We start from the raw sequence: 16,233 nt of genomic DNA on the forward strand, positions 1-16,233 counted from the left end.
AGAGTTTGCAGTGAGTACCTCCCTAACACTTCTCTCCACTATTCCAAGCTTGGGATCCATGATTGCTCAACAAATTGTTTGGCCTCATATGTTAACTCTCTTTTCAATCACCAGGTTCCAGATGCCACCTGGATGCTGGCTAGGCTTCCCTGGATTGAAGACCCCACCAATGTGTCCTGGAGCTCAGCTTCCCCAGAGACACACCTTACTAGGGAAAGAGAGAGGCAGACTGGGGGTATGGACCGACCAGTCAACGCCCATGTTCAGCGGGGAAGCAATTACAGAAGCCAGACCTTCTACCTTCTGCAACCCTCAACGACCCCAGGTCCATGCTCCCAGAGGGCTAGAGAATGGGAAAGCTATCATGGGAGGGGGGGGATTATGGGGATTGGGTGGTGGGAATTGTGTGGAGTTGTACCCCTTCTACCTTATGTTTTTGTTCACTAATCCTTTCTTTAATAAAAATTTTTTTTTAAATTGTTTACCTAATCCACTTGATCCAGGGCCCATATCTATTCATATTTAGCACAGGAGACTGTAACTTCTGAGCCCCTGTTGGTCTGAGCTCACAGTTAATGGTCACAGCTAGGAAAATACTAGGCTGCACTCATTTCAGGACCAGTCTTCCTCACATGGCAGAGCAGGATATCCAGCCTCCCTTCAGAGAGTGGGGCAGTCTCTGCCACTGCTACTTTAAAGGAAGGACAAGTTCTAGAATGCCCCATAAGAGGGCTTATGCTGATGTTACTGATGGAAGTGACCAGTGATGGTGGATAAAGAGATGTATTAGAGGTCTAGACCCATCATATCTGTATGGGAATCCAAGGATTCTTTAACTAGGACCCCATATGGTGGACTACTCTGGTATTGACCAAAAAAGACATTAAGTGAGCTAATCTCTTGCCCTATCCAGCTTTTGTACTCTGTTCTTTATCAGATGAACTTGGATTTTTTCCCAGTTATTAAAGTGTTGAATGTCATTTGTTGTGCCCAAACCAGTATTAGATTTATGAAGTCTTCCTTCTTTGTACCTTTCTACTAATTTACCAAGTTTATTTAGTCTTAATCTAATCGGTTAGAGAATTTATGATCCCTTCTTTAAGCTCTTCTACTAAAATCCCAAGCTTATTAGGTCTAAGTCTAATCACGGAGGGGGCTATTCAGCACTTTTACTTTGAGTTATATAATTACTCCTTGATAGAGCTACATATTCACCTATACCAAGTCCCCTAAACCCTAGCCTGTATCTAGTATCTGTAACTCTGTTAGATAATGTGCCATCTGACGTGGAACTAGATAGCCCCATCTATCAGGAAAGACCTCACCAGATTAGAGGAGTTGGGAGGTTGACATCTCAGGTTTGTTGTCTCTGGCAACAATCTGCAGTAACAAGTCAGTAGCAGCATAACTTGGCATGACAGCACTGGTAGAATTTATTTCATTGAGGTCAACAGAGGCAGTATGATGGTAAGGGATCAGATAGCAGAACCATGAAGAAATATGAGCATAGTCCTAGAGGTTCCAGAACTAGAAGAAATAAGGATCTTAAAGAGAATGATAAAAGTTCTTTGTAGTATTAGAAAGGGTTTAAAATAGCAATAGTTAATTATCGTTATAACCAAGTTAGTTAGGGGGTTGTTTTTATATGAAAACCCAAGTTAGGATCTGCTGTGATATGCCTGACCTCACTATGCTTTGGGGCCTTTAGGAATATCTACTAATAACTGTATTTTCTATACTGACAGGGTTAAATGGTTTTGATCTATCTAGATTAAGGTTGTAGGCAACTTAGATATTTAAAATATATATACACATTTTTTAGAGTTCCTTGAACAGTTTAATCCTAGTGTCAGTATTTGATCATCTTATACATCTGAAACACTAAATACTTAGACTACAGAAAATATCTATACTCAGAACTATTGTCTTGACAGTTAGAGAGCTTGAAGTATTAAATCTACCCCCCCACACACATACACACATGTTAAATTAATAGTGATTTATGAGATTATAATGAGGAGGATTGGTGTTAGTTCTTCTTTAAATATTTTGTAGAATTCATTAGTACAGCTATTTGGACTTGGGATTTTGTTCTTGAGGAGGCTTTTGATTACTGTTTTAATTTCTTTACTAGCTATTGGTCTGTTAATTTAGCTACTTCCTTTTGTCAAGGTTTGCAGTTGGTATAACTCTAAGAATGTGTCCATTTCTTCTAAGTTGTCAAATTTATTTCCATATAGATGTCCATAATAGTCTTACATGATCCTTTGTATCTCTGCCTAATCTTGTCTGTTGTATTATTTTCTCTCTCATTTTTAAGTGATTTTACCAGAACTTTCTCTCTTTTTCTCTTAGTGAGTATAGCTACTGGTTTATCTATTTTATTTATCCTTTCATAGAACCAACTATTGGCTTCATTAATCTTATTAATAGTCTTTTTGTTTTCTGTTTCATTAATTCCTGCTCTAATTTTAACCATTTCCTGTTGCCTGCTGACTGGTGGATCTCTTTGTTGCTCTATTACTAGTTAATTCAGTTACATTGTTAGATGGTTTACTAGTGATTTCTCTTCTTTATTAATGTAGGCCTGCATTTTATGAACTTCCCTCTCAGGACTACTTTTGCTACATCCCATAGGGTCTGATAGCTGGTTTCTTCATTTTCATTGGTATTGAGATAATTCTTAATTTCTTTTTTCATCTCTTTAATGACCCATGTGTTGTTCAGAAACATGTTGAATCTTTAGACTTTGGGGCAGTTTCTTTTCTTTTTTAGTTGATTTTTAACTTCATATCATCATGGTCTGAGAAGATGCATGTTATAATTTTAATATTTACATACTTGTTTAAGCTGTCTTTATGGCCCAGCATACGGTCAATCCTTGTGAATGTTTCTTGTGTGCTTTGGAATAATGTGTATTCATTACTTTCGGGATGAAAAGTACTGTATATATCTGTTAGGTTGATTTGTCTATGGTTTCATTTTAAGACTGCTATTTCCCTACTACCACTTTATCTAGATGATCAGTCTCTTGCTGTGAGTGCTGTGTTAAGATCTCCTACTATAATTATGTTTCTGTCAGTGTTTCCCTTAAGTTCAGTAAGTGATTGTTTTATGTATTTGGGTATAACTGACTTTGAGGCATATATATTTAGAATAGTTATGTCTTCTTGTTGGATTAATCCTTTGACCCTCTCTGTCTCTGTTTACTTTCTTTACCTGAAAGCCTATTTTTTAAATTTTTTATATTTATTTATTTTCCCTTTTGTTGCCCTTGCTGTTTTTTATTGTTGCTGTAGTTATTATTGTTGTTATTGATGCCATTGTTGCTAGACAGGACAGAAAGAAATGAAGAGAGAAGGGGAAGACAGAGAGGGGGAGAGAAAGGTAGACACCTGCAGACCTGCATCACCACCTGTGAAAAGACTCTCCTGCATGTGGTGAGCCAGGGCGCAAACCGGTTTCTAATGCCAGTCCCTGAGCTTCAAGCCACGTGAGCTTAACCCGCTATGCTACCGCCCAACTCCCCTGAAAGTCTATTTTAGCAGAGAACAGAATAGCTGTCCCTGCCCTATTTTGTGAGTTACTACCTTGAATTGTCTTGCTTCAACCTTTAACAGTAAGCTTCTGTCTTTTTTTTTTTTTGGGATGTGTGATTCCTAAAGACATATAGTTGATATTCTTTAATCTATTTTGTTACTCTGAGTCTTTTGACAGATGAATTGAGACTATTTACATTTGGAGTGATTCTTGGCATATGTGGTTTAGTTTTATCTAGTCTCCATCACACTTCTTCAAAAGAAGGAGGTATGTATTTACATTAATTATTGAATGTCTCTTCAACAGGCAAAAAAGTTATCAGTCACTATCAATAACTCATTATGAGTTTTTTGTCATTTAATACAGAGTATATTTTTGGATTGCATTCCCACCTTGTATCTTTCTTTATTTTTTTTTCCATCTTGTATCTTTCTAGAAACTGCAAGAATATCTGTCTAGGAGAACCTCAATATGAGAAAAACGTTAATATAAGTGTGCTTATCTTCTCACATAAGTCAGGAAATAAAAATGAACCTGAGATTAACAAAAATTATTGCCTGCTTGTAGTCTGGCCTAGAAGGAGAAGATTCCAGTTTCATTTATTATTGATAAGGTGATAAAAATCTTTTAAAACATTAAAATTATGGTTACAGTTAACACTCCTAAAATTAATAGTAATAGTAAATACATTCATCTTATATTTGACTATTTTAATTACTTGCTGAGTTAATTTCAGCAATTATTTCCACTAGTAAGTTAAAACATTCAGTTTGCCTTAGAATGCAACAGAAGTTTAATTTTAATTTTTGACTATAGCAATTATTAAATGCAAAAAGGGGGCCAGGTAGTGGCAGACCTGGCTAAGTGCACACATTACAGTGTTCAAGGACCCAGATTCAAGTCCTTAGTCCCCACCTGCAGAGAGAAAGTTTCACAATACAGTAATGATGGTGAAGCAGGTGTCTCTCTTTCTCTCTCTCTCTCTCTTTCTCTCTATCTCCCCTTCCCTTCTCACTTTCTCTCTGTTTCTATCCAATAATAGAAATAAAATAAATAATATTTAAAAATGCAAAAAATACATATATAAATGTCATGGACACCTACAAAAAGCAAAATGTATCAAAATCACCATTCTTCCATATTCATATCATTACTAGATTTTAGAAGTATAATATTAGGTAAAGTTGAAAACTCTGTTCTCTTCTCTGACCAAAATCTAAAAATTTCTTCCATGTCTTATGCTTTCCATCTTCCGTGTTTGGTATTCTTAAGACTGAAGACTGTCTATCTTCTCAAGGCATAGACAAAGATGGCCTCTTAGCTGCTTGAAGTGGAAAGGTCATGTAAGAACAAACTTCTCAGTATGGAATTTATTTATTTATTTATTTATTTTTCATCTGATTTCCTGTTTTGAGCTCCTGTCTCTCTTTCTAGTAATATGGAAAAGACCCTAGGAGGTAACACAGTACATAAAATGGTTCTCTCTCCCTCATTCTGTCCCCCATTAATAAGTATATCTTACAAAATATGAGAGGGATCCAGCACCTCCAATCCCTGAGACTTTCTAGGACTCTGAAGGGCAAATCACTTGTTTCTCATCAGCATCTCTTTTGGCAGATATTTAAGTTCCTTAACTTAGTTATTCTATTCAACTTTACACTAATCATCTTCCCAACAATTCTAGCATTTTCTACTGTCTTACCTCCCGATCTCTATCCTCTTGAGTTCTTACTATTACTTTACATGTTTTCAGTAAGCAGACATTTTCTCAAAGGATTTTTGTTTTGTTTTTATTTTTCACATATATATAAATTTTTTAAAACTTTTGTGTGTGTGTGTGTGTACAGTGCCTCCAGGACTATCGCTGGGATGAGGTTCCGGCATTTTGAATCCACTACTACTGGAAGCTATTTTTCCCATTTTATTGGCTAGGACAGAGAGAATTTGAGAGGAGAGGGGAAGATAGTAAGAGAGAAAGACAAGATAGGGCATGTTCAGGGCGGTATGGCCGTAGACAGAAGACAGATAAACACTTGCAGCCCTGTTTCACTGCTTGATTGAGAAGCGACCACCCTCCCCCGCACCCTCCACCCCCACCCACACCAGGCTACTGCAAGTAAGGAGCCAGTCTAACCAGGATTCTTGTGCTGGACCTTTCACTTAGTACTGTGTGCGTTTAATCCAATGAACCACCACCCTAAAACCTTTTTTTTTTTTTTGCCTCCAGGATTATCATTGGGGCTCTGTGCCTGGTGCCTGCATTATGAATCCACTGCCTCTGGTGGCCTTTTTTTTTTCTTTTTTTTTTTTTTTATTGGATGGGACAGAGAGAAACTGAGAGAACATGGGGGATAGAGAAAGGGAGAGAAAGATACACACCACTTGTGAAACACCTGCTCTGCAGGTGAAGAGCCAGGGACTGAAACAGGGATCCTTGAGCGGGTCCCTTGCACTTTGTACTGTGTGCACTTAACCCAATGTGCCACTGCCTGACTCCCCCCTTAACTTTTAATGAATATATGCATAAAAGGATTCACAAAAAGTATTCTGGTTCAAGAAAGACTGTTTGTAAAATATCTGTTTTTTATAAAGGAAAGGGCATAAATTTTGAACAACTAGAAATAAAAACCCCTTTTTAGATAAGAAACTGGATTGTGACATTATATTCACACAATAGAAAACTCAGCACTTTATTTCTAAGTTAACTTAACTGAGAGAGTCTGTATGATTATTTTTTTTTCTCTCTCTTATACTTGACTCTGCTACCTGACCATGAAACAGAAATGCTTTCTGTCTCTTTTACCTCTATTGATCATTTGGAATTTCAAAATAGTAAAGTATATTACAAGGAGAAGCTACAAAATAAATAACAAAATAGTTGTGAAATATTGTTCAACCAGCATTTATTTATTTCTTGAACAAATACTTGTTGAAAGTTCACAGTGTACTAGGCACTGAGCTAAGAACTCAGTGCTGCAATGTATATAAGATTCAATACCTGTATGTTCATGCCTGTTTAATCTTTTGTGCACTATGTCCTTAATTGATATAAAATTCATGTAATAACTTTTCTCTAGCAACTTGAAAATAGTGAAGCTTAATTTGACAGGTGGCTAAATTTTAAAATAGTCTCTATTTCAAAATAATATACTATTTTAGTGTAAAATGCCATGTGGCAACAAATTAAATATATATATAGCCAAAGATAATAGTAAGTAGTAGATCTTATGATTGCTACTCTTTCTGCTTGGAAATAGTACATAGTGAAGTTTTAATTGTTTAAGAATATGTTAAAAGGGTAGATGGTGATTTTCTGCCAGAAGGTCAGAATATAAAGGAAGATGTGTAAATCTTATTTTATTAGATCCATAAATATAGGGCTTTCTGCACTGAGTGCTTTTAATTTCTAAGAACCCAGCCCTCAGACTTGGGGCTACTTCGCAGCCTGCTGCTGGAATTCCTGATCATGGCAGTCTGCTGAAACATGAGTTCAGTTACCAAATATAGTTGAGTGGAGCAAGAGGGCAGATACAAATCTCAGGCCACAGTTGCCTCAAAGTGACCACGGACCAAGCAGTCTTAAATGAGTAGGGAAGACTAACCTCCAGTCCCTCAGAAAGAAGACTTGCTCATCTGAAATTCACCACCACCTTTGTGGAATCATCAAAGTAGCCAAGGATTTAAAAGGTTTGTTAATGTACCTCAATATACTAATAGGGCAACATTTTTTAAAAAAAATTTAGGGCTCAAAATATAATAGTAATTTGCCAAAAGTCAGAATACTATTTAGAAATAGTTTCTTTTATTGGGAGAAGGAAAATAATGTGTATTTTATGTCTCAAAAAACTGATACTACCTGATTCACCTATAGGCTTTATTTCTACCTAAACTGTCAGAGAACTGAATTTCTTATTGTAATTTGAACCACGATAAACTGGTACTATCAATTCCAATGGGATTAAATGTAGTTATAGAGCAAGATTTGCCAAAATTGTGTATGTGCTATGCTTCACAAAATATAGGAATGAACTTCACTTGAATCTCATAATACACTTTTAAGCTAAATACTATCTTAAAATGATATATTAACAATTTTAGTAACATTTTAAGTCACTAATTATACTTTGAGAAGATATTACTTAACAAGTCTTAATATACATTTTAACTTAAACATGCATTAGATTTGCATGCTTTAAAATGTGAAAACTTACTAAGGGAAATTATAGTCTATTCAAATTTAAATATCAGTGTAATTTTATACTTTGTTGTTTTAGGTTACACATGAAACTGTCTTTAATATACGATGTTGATATAGAATGTTTCCAAGTTCATGTTACTTTTTAGCATTTGCTACAAAGATACCTTATAAAATTAATGTGACCACATACAAAATCTATTGCCTAGACAATATAATGCTATTCAAAATTACTCTATCAAATAAGTACAGTAATTAAACCCTTATTACATGATTAGCATACTTTCCAATATTTTTAAAGAGAGAATGAATATTCACCTCAATTATCCAGATTTTTTAAAATCATAGCTATTTAACAAATTATTGTTAGCAATAGACACCACTGAATCTATTCATCTTGCCGGTAGTTTCTCTATAATAAAATTATTAGATGGTCCTAGAATACAAATGCCCCCCCCCCATATTTTAGGTGTTGTATGTCAGTTCTCTGAGCATCCTTGTTTCACTGTCAAAACTTAACAGTGAGTTGGATAGTATGCAGCTTTGCTATGTGTATGATCCAGGCTCAAGCCCAGCCTCCACCATATTGAAGGAAGCTTCTCTCTCTCTCTCCCCACCTCTCCGCCATCTCTAACATTAAAAAAAAAAAAAAAAAAAAAAAGTGCCGGGTGGTAGCGCAGCGGGTTGAGCGCAAGTGGTGTGAAGCTCAAGGACCAGCTCAGGGATCCCGGTTCCAGCCCCCGGCTCCCCACCTGCAGGGAAGTGGCTTCATAAGCAATGAGCAGGTCTGCAGGTGTCTCTCTTTCTCTCCCCGTCTCTGTCTTCCCCTTCTCTCTCCATTTCTCTCTATCCAATCCAACAACAACGACATCAGTATCAATAACAACAATAGTAACTACAATAACAATAAAAAGGGCAAAATAAATAAGTAAATAAAAATAAATAAACAGAAGGGAAAATAAATATTAAAAAATTTTTAGAATGAAGGTGCCCTGTAGCATACTTCACAATAGAGTGGGGATATTAGTTGTAATGAACAATTTCAATTACTTTGATTTTTTGCCTCATTAAAGAAAAATGTAGAGAGAAAATATTAGCCAGGTTTCAAAACAAATTTGACATATTCTTAAAGACATAGCAACTGAAATCTATAAGACCAAGATAAAAGTCTTCACTTCATTAACAATATGTAAGGGATTATGATAACATGTCTCAGTCCAGAATTCATACATTGAGAGTTAATTGGTATGTCCTGGTAAAATTCCAGCAAAGAAAATAATGCTGAGTAGTGTGGCTTTGACTGTGTAATTTGTAACTGGTAAGTCATATTAGAAAGAAATTTGATAAACAGGTTTTGAATTTAAAAGTGAGAAATAAAGATGTAGCAGTAGAAATGGGTAATTTGGAAGCAAAATCAGGGTATTTGCAACTCATCTGATGTGATAGATAAAGATAATATGAGGAGGAAACTTGTGATAACTTCAAATATACTATTCTCTAAAATATTTTAAATGATTGGTGTGGGCATTATGGTCCTGAAACCGATATAAAGTACATTGCTTGGGGGTACATAAAAATAGGATAAATATGACATACCCTTTTGTATTATAGTTTACTTAAAGGTTAGGAGAGGAATATATGTGTATCTGTTAATAAATTATAGACTTCTGCATTTTTGTATCAAACAAGAGAATATATATTATGTTCATCTTTTCCCCTATAGGGTTTTTCTTGAAAAGAACATTGCAAAGAAGGAAGAAGAGAGGGATGGAGAGGAGGATGAAAGAGAGGGAGGAAGGAAAAGAGGGAGGAAGAAGGAAGGAAGGAAGGAAGGAAGGAAGGAAGGAAGGAAGGAAGGAAGGGAGGGAGGAAGGAAGGAAGGAAGGAAAGGAGGGAGGGAGGGAGGGAGGGAGGGAGGAAGGAAGGAAGGATTGAGGATAATTGAAGAAAGCAGCCTGAGTAATACAAATGTTGCCTAAGACTTTGAAAAATGGACAGTCTTTTACCAGAAAACTCTGAAACAGTACTAACAGTAGAATGTTTTTGCAGTATAGAGATAAATGAACAAGAAAGAGTGTTAGGGAGGTGACTCTGTGGGTAGTGCATGCTTTCCATATATGAGGTCTTGGGTTCAATTCCTGTCACTATGATCAGCACCAAGGCAACTCCATGTAAGGCAAAGTGATGCTTTGGTGTCTCTCCTTCTCCTCTCCCCACCACCATTATTTTTAAAGGAGTAACAAAAAAAGACAATATAAAATATTTGATTGGGAAATGTTTGGGGTAAGTGGGAATAGAAGAATCAGTTGCAGAGTACAAACATTTTAGTTTTATGTTTGAGGACTGATTGGCTGGATAGTCAACATTTTCCCTTGTGAGGACAAGTTTACAGTGATTTAGAAGTTTGCTGATGTAAAGTACAGGCAAGAATGTTTCTATCTTGAGTCTACAATGTTATTTCAAGAGTTCCTCCTCAGTGTCTTTCTCTCCGCATTTGCTCTCTCTCATACATAAATAAATAAATCGTTTTTATTTTAATTAGTGATTATTTCACTTAGTGTAATCACATCCACTTCAATTCAATAAATAAACTTGAAGAAATTTTAGTGTGACTCTTAGTTACCATTGTTTTTTAGGTCCACATGGAATAATGATAAGAGACCGTGTAGGCTTCTATTCTTAGAGCTAGTAACATTCTTCTTCTATTATATCATTTCCACTGAGGAAGAGATCATCTGTCTGCTGGTCAATGATGTTCCATTTGCATTTAATTTTTTTCAGACAATGCAGTATGTTTGGGAGATAATAATTATTCACAACAAAATAATGCCTGTGATTTAGAGAACACTTCTGAGTCAGGATCTCCATAATCCAAGTCAGATAAAATCAAATAAATTGGAAATTAGTGAGGGTAGATAACATAATAGTTATGCAAAGAAACTCCAAAGTCAGGAGTTGGGCGGTAGCGCAGAGGGTTAAATGCAGGTGGCACAAAGCACAAGAACTGGAGTAAGGATCCCTGTTAGAGCCCCCAGCTCCCCACCTGCAGGGGAGTTGCTTCACAGGCAGTGAAGCAGGTCTGCAGGTGTCACTCTCTCCCACTCTGTCTGACCCTCCTCTCTCCATTTATCTGTCCTATCCAACAACAATGACATCAATAACAACAACAATAATAACTACAACAATAAAACAAGGGCAATAAGAGGGAATAAATAAATAAGTAAATATTAAAAAAACGAAACTCCAAAGTCCCAGGTTCAATCCCCTGCTGGGAGATTTGGCTGGGCTTGAACTTTGGTCATGCATATGGCAAATCAACATATTATCCAAGTGAGCTATTTTGCCAGCTCCTTGTAGTTACTTACCTGTTTTGTTTTTAGATTTCCACAACTTCCACAACCAGGATCTTAGACAAAAATAAGCAGGTGTACCAGCAGATGGCGCACTTGATGTTTTTAAACTTTAGAATCCCCTTTCTTCTAGATAAACCCTGGATCTACTGGGGTCAAATTAAAATTTAGGAAGAATGTACTGCAGACTTGGGAGTTGGCCATTTTTCACAATGTGCTTCATTACACAAAAGTTTTTATCGAAGTTGGTGGGTGACCTGATATTATTCTTACCCGTTCAGTGACCAATCTATCCCAGTACCAGAGACAAACACTGGCATCTTTTAATTGGCCCACCTGTGACCACCACATTTTGTGTCTTTGCTTTCTTTTAGTTCCATTAGCAACAGATTCATTAGTCATTTCAAGAGGTTTTGTTTGTTTGTTTGTTTGTTATATCGTGGCAGATATCTTAATTTTCTGTTTTTAATCCAATGCTGTAAATTGAATTCAGACTCAGGCATGTGCTCAGTAAGCCACCAATGTGTCCTGGAGCTCCACTTCCCCAGAGACCCACCCTACTAGGGAAAGAGAGAGGCAGACTGGGAGTGTGGACCGACCAGTCAAAGCCCATGTTCAGCAGGGATGCAATTACAGAAGCCAGACCTTCTACCTTCTGCATCCCACAATGACCCTGGGTCCATGCTCCCAGAGGGATAGAGAATGGGAAAGCTATCAGGAGAGGGGATGGGATATGGAGGCTGGGTGGTGGGAATTGTGTGAAGTTGTACACCTTCTACCCTATGGTTTTGTTAATTTATCCTTTCTTAAATAAAAAATAAAATTAAAAAAAAAAAGTATTTGTTCCCAAGAGAGAAAGAGAGAGACTGCTGGGGCACATGTGGTGCAAACTTAGAGCTTCACATATACAAGTTCTGTGTTTTTCTTACTGAGCAATCTCCCTAATTTTTATAAGGGAAGAGAGACCAAAAAATACTGATTCACCGTCTGGTGGAGTTCTACCTGATTTTTATTCAGTGCTACTGTATGGTCCCTAACATGCAATACAGGTGCTACCTCCTGAGCTACCGTCACAACTCCACCCTCCAACGGCTTTTCACCACCCTGCTTGTGCCTAGTTCAATTTTGATTTTGATGATTAAATGAAATTTGTCAACTTGTTTTTCCAAGATCCCCAATAGTATATGCTATAGATTTACCCAATTATGTCAGTCCTCTAACATTAGTGCTTGAGGATGCCCAATACTCCTAGTGTGGAACTTTTCCAGGATCCCAGAAGCTTTGTGAGAACTTCAGCAAATTTTGGAAACTTTCTGGGAAACATGTATACATGTAAATTTCTGCTTTATATATCATTCATTTTCTTTTAAAAAAATAATTTTTAAAATATTTATGTTATTTATTCCCTTTTGTTGCCCTTGTTGTTTCATTATTGTAGTTATTATTGTTGTCATTGTTGTTGGATAGGACAGAGAGAAATGGAGAGAGGAGGGGAAGACAAGAGAGGAGGAGAGAAAGATAGACACCTGCAGACCTGCTTCACCACCTGTGAAGCGACTCCTCTGCAGGTGGAGAGCCAGGGCTCAAACCAGGATCCTTACACTGGTCCTTGTGCTTTGTGCCACCTGCGCTTAACTCGCTGTGCTACAGCCCAACTCCCCATTTGTTTTCTTTTATCTCATTATATTTTATACATATACATATAACACAATATTAACATACATGTTTATATGTATATATAGATTTGTTTCTTTTACTTCACTACCTCTTATTCATATATACTAGTATATACTATAAATACTTTCCCCTCAGACTTTTGGTGTAGTAGTCATAAGAGATTATGGCAGGTTCCTCTTATTCTTCCTTCCATTCTCTCTCTCTCTTTCTCTCCCCATCTCTTTCTCTCTCTCTCTCTCTCTCTCTCTCATCCTTCCCTCTTTCTTCCCCTCCTTCCTTTATTTCCCAGAACACTGCTCCACTCTAGTGTGTGGTGGTGCTGAGGGTTAAACCTGGGACATTTGGTGCCTCAGGCATGAAAGACTTTTTGCATAACTATTAAGCTGTCTCCCCAGCCCAAGGCTCCTATTATTCTTAGATTTAGTTATGTTTTGGGTCTGTTGAAGAAAGCTCAACAGAACTTTGGTCAATGGATTGTTTTATTATTTAAAAACAAGAAAAAAAATGTAAGTGCTTTAGGTATTGTTTTAAAATAGACTGAGACCAAAATGCTAAATTTAAATTTTAAAATCACTCATAATTTTAGCTTTTTTAAAAATAAAGAATGTGAAATAAGTAATAAAAGATTCCTAAGTGTCCTACCACCTAATCCTACACTGCCCAACCCTTACTAAGAGGTAATCAGCATTAATTAGTGCATATTTTTCCAACTTCTGTATTAATTCCTAACTATAGATGCATCTCTTTTAAATACCTGTTAAAGAAACTATGTTTGGGGCCAGGTAGTGGTGCACCTGGTTGAGCGCATGTATTACAATGCACAAGGACATAGGTTCGAGCCCCCGGTCCCCACCTGCAGGGGGAAAGCTTTGCAAGTGGTGAAGCAGTGCTGCAGGTGTCTCTCTGTCTCTCTCCCTCTCTATCATCCCCTTCCTTCTTGGTTTCTGGCTGTCTTTATCCAATAAATAAAGATTTAAGAAAAAAATTTAAAAAGATAAAAGAAAAAAGAAAGAAAGAAACTATGCTTGTTTGAATTCTCTAAAGTGTCTAGTCCATGCAATATTAAGTGGCCCTTGGTGCCTGCCAACATTAAACTTGTTTGTTTTCTTTTAACACTGTGGGAGCTTGTCAATGTCTCTACAAATCATTTCATAATCAGACAGCAACAATTCTCCACTTATCAAAACTTTTATTTTTAATAATTACTATTATTTTTTACTTTACTGGAGGGTTAGTGGATTACCATATAGTTGTTGACACATTGGTACAATTTCTAATCTCCTTGTGATAGGTGTCTGTGAAACACTCTCATGCCCAATTTAAGTCCTTTTTCACTAGCATGCACTCTCTAAATTCTTAAAGTAAGTAACTATAATACCTCCAATGAAGAGAAAACTTCACTATGGAATATGTTTCAAACTTAAGTTTGCCTTTTCCTGGACTTTTTTTATGATGTAGTTACTGTATAAAATTAAGAAAAATATTTGTTTTTCTTGATTTGTTCTTTTTTGTTTTTTTCAAAATGGAATACTATCCAATAGTAAATTTGGTTTCGAGAGAAGTCAGCAATCCCAAAATCAAATGTTATTCATAATATTTAAATCTGTCTCTTTTCTATTATTTATATGTCTATATATGTATGTGAATAATATATGCTTTCTTTATACTGTATACGCAGTTTTGAAATGATTCTTTCAAATTATAGGATAGTAACATCTAGGCAATTTAAGATGATAAAGATTGTTTATGTAGAATGTTTAATATACAGACAAAAACAAAATGCTCAATAAAAAGTTACTTGCATGATCTATATATTTCATAGTAAAACATGATTCCAATAGAAGTCAGATGCTATTAACTCGTAAGTTCTGAACCACAAAATTATAATTACAAATAATCTATAAATTAAGTGTTATACCATTCCTGAAGAATGGATAAAGTGTGTACAGGGATTTACAAAATAGATGATGTGCAAACATGCAATTTAAAGCAATGTTGTAACCTTCTGGGGAGAAGGTTCACAAACAATGAAGAGGGGCTGCAGCTGTCTCTCTCTCCTTCCTCTGTTTCCCCTTCCCTTTTAATTTCTCTATGTCTAAAAATAAATAAATACATAAAATAAAGCTGCTAAGAATGATGGTGGATTCATTGTGCAGGCACCAAGCCCCAGCAGTGATCCTGGTGGCACTTAAAAATCATAATTAAATAATAAATTTTTTTAAATGTTGCTTGGAAAAAGATTAGATTCTGATAAGCTGCCTATTGACATTCAAGGTGGAGGGAAATGTGCATTGCCTCACAATATTTGCCAATCCTCTAAACCTTTGATCTACCAAATATTTGCTTAAGTTCAATTATTCATATGCTTAAAACATTATGCTGCTTTAACTGTCAAAATTCACCTGCAAGAATTTGACTTCGAGATGCCATGAAGAAATCTACAGCTGCCTTGATGGTAGGATTTGAGACAATCTGAAACATCCCTTGAATGAGAGTATCTTCCTCTTGTGACTGTCACCACCTTCCCTCCAAGGGTGTGCCTTCCAAAGCAGACATAGTCTATAAGAACCCCAGTATATAAAATGCAAATATGGATTTCATTTGTACCCTGACAAAGTAATTTTTTTCACATTGTGTTTCAAAGACAATTTGAGGTTTAAAACATTGAAACGATATAGGGTGATTGCACAGAATTATTAATGAAATACATGAGATTAAGCATGAATATATATTCAGAACCTGAAATTTTCTCAATTTCCTACTTTTGCCTTTTCTCCTATTAGAATGGTAGCTTCTTGAGAAAGAGACTTATGTCTTAAAGTTCCCCTTTGTATAAAAAATGAGGCTAGCACTCTGCAGCTAGGTGCTAGCTGAATAGGGTAACAGGAAAAGTGGACACAAAAATCATTTTCGCTGGGCTTGGGAGACAGCATAATGGCTATGCAAATGACTTTTGCACCTGAGGCTCTGAGGCCCACGTTCAAATTCCAGTAGCTAAACAGTGTTCTGCTCTTTTTCTCTGAATCTTTTTCTTTCTCTTCCTTTATCTCTCTCTCTCTCTCTTTCTCACTTTTGCTCTTTTCCTCTCTTCTCTCTCACTGAAAGAAAATAAATAAGGTGTTAAAAATATTTTTGGCTAAAAACATTTGTATGCCTATGTTTCAGAATTTCACTCTTGGTTCATTAGCATCTATGTCAGAGAGCATTGATAGAACATCATCGAAGATTACAGAATTCTTACTGCCTAAGACTAAGTATAAAAGCCAGAAAACAGAATAAATAATTTGCCTGGTCTGTTTCCATAATAAGCTTTCATTGAGGTTGAGCTAATGAGACACATAAAAATCATTATCTTTATAGATAAGTTTTTTTTAATATAGTGTCTGACATGCTGCTGACTTGTATTAGTGACAGATGTACACACAGTGTATTTTACATATATATATATTAGCAACTTTTGGCATACAGCAT

The 16,233-nt window shown here is 36.1% G+C and overlaps 1 protein-coding gene across 3 annotated transcripts in view; it reads left to right on the plus strand.

Moving 5' to 3' along the window:
- Positions 1 to 7,093: 7,093 nt before the first annotated feature.
- The window catches only part of PALLD (palladin, cytoskeletal associated protein), an 811,300-nt gene continuing 802,160 nt past the window's right edge, over positions 7,094 to 16,233 (plus strand). For 2 of the 3 annotated variants that reach the window (XM_060184229.1, XM_060184234.1), the window contains exon 1: positions 7,095 to 7,227. The gene's annotated coding sequence lies outside the window, so the exon portion shown is untranslated. Of the gene's footprint in view, positions 7,228 to 16,233 lie in introns of all 3 variants that reach the window. The other variant, XM_060184240.1, reaches the window with a different exon arrangement.

This window comes from Erinaceus europaeus, chromosome 2, assembly GCF_950295315.1.
Source record: "Erinaceus europaeus chromosome 2, mEriEur2.1, whole genome shotgun sequence".
In the NCBI taxonomy this organism is placed as follows: domain Eukaryota; kingdom Metazoa; phylum Chordata; class Mammalia; order Eulipotyphla; family Erinaceidae; genus Erinaceus; species Erinaceus europaeus.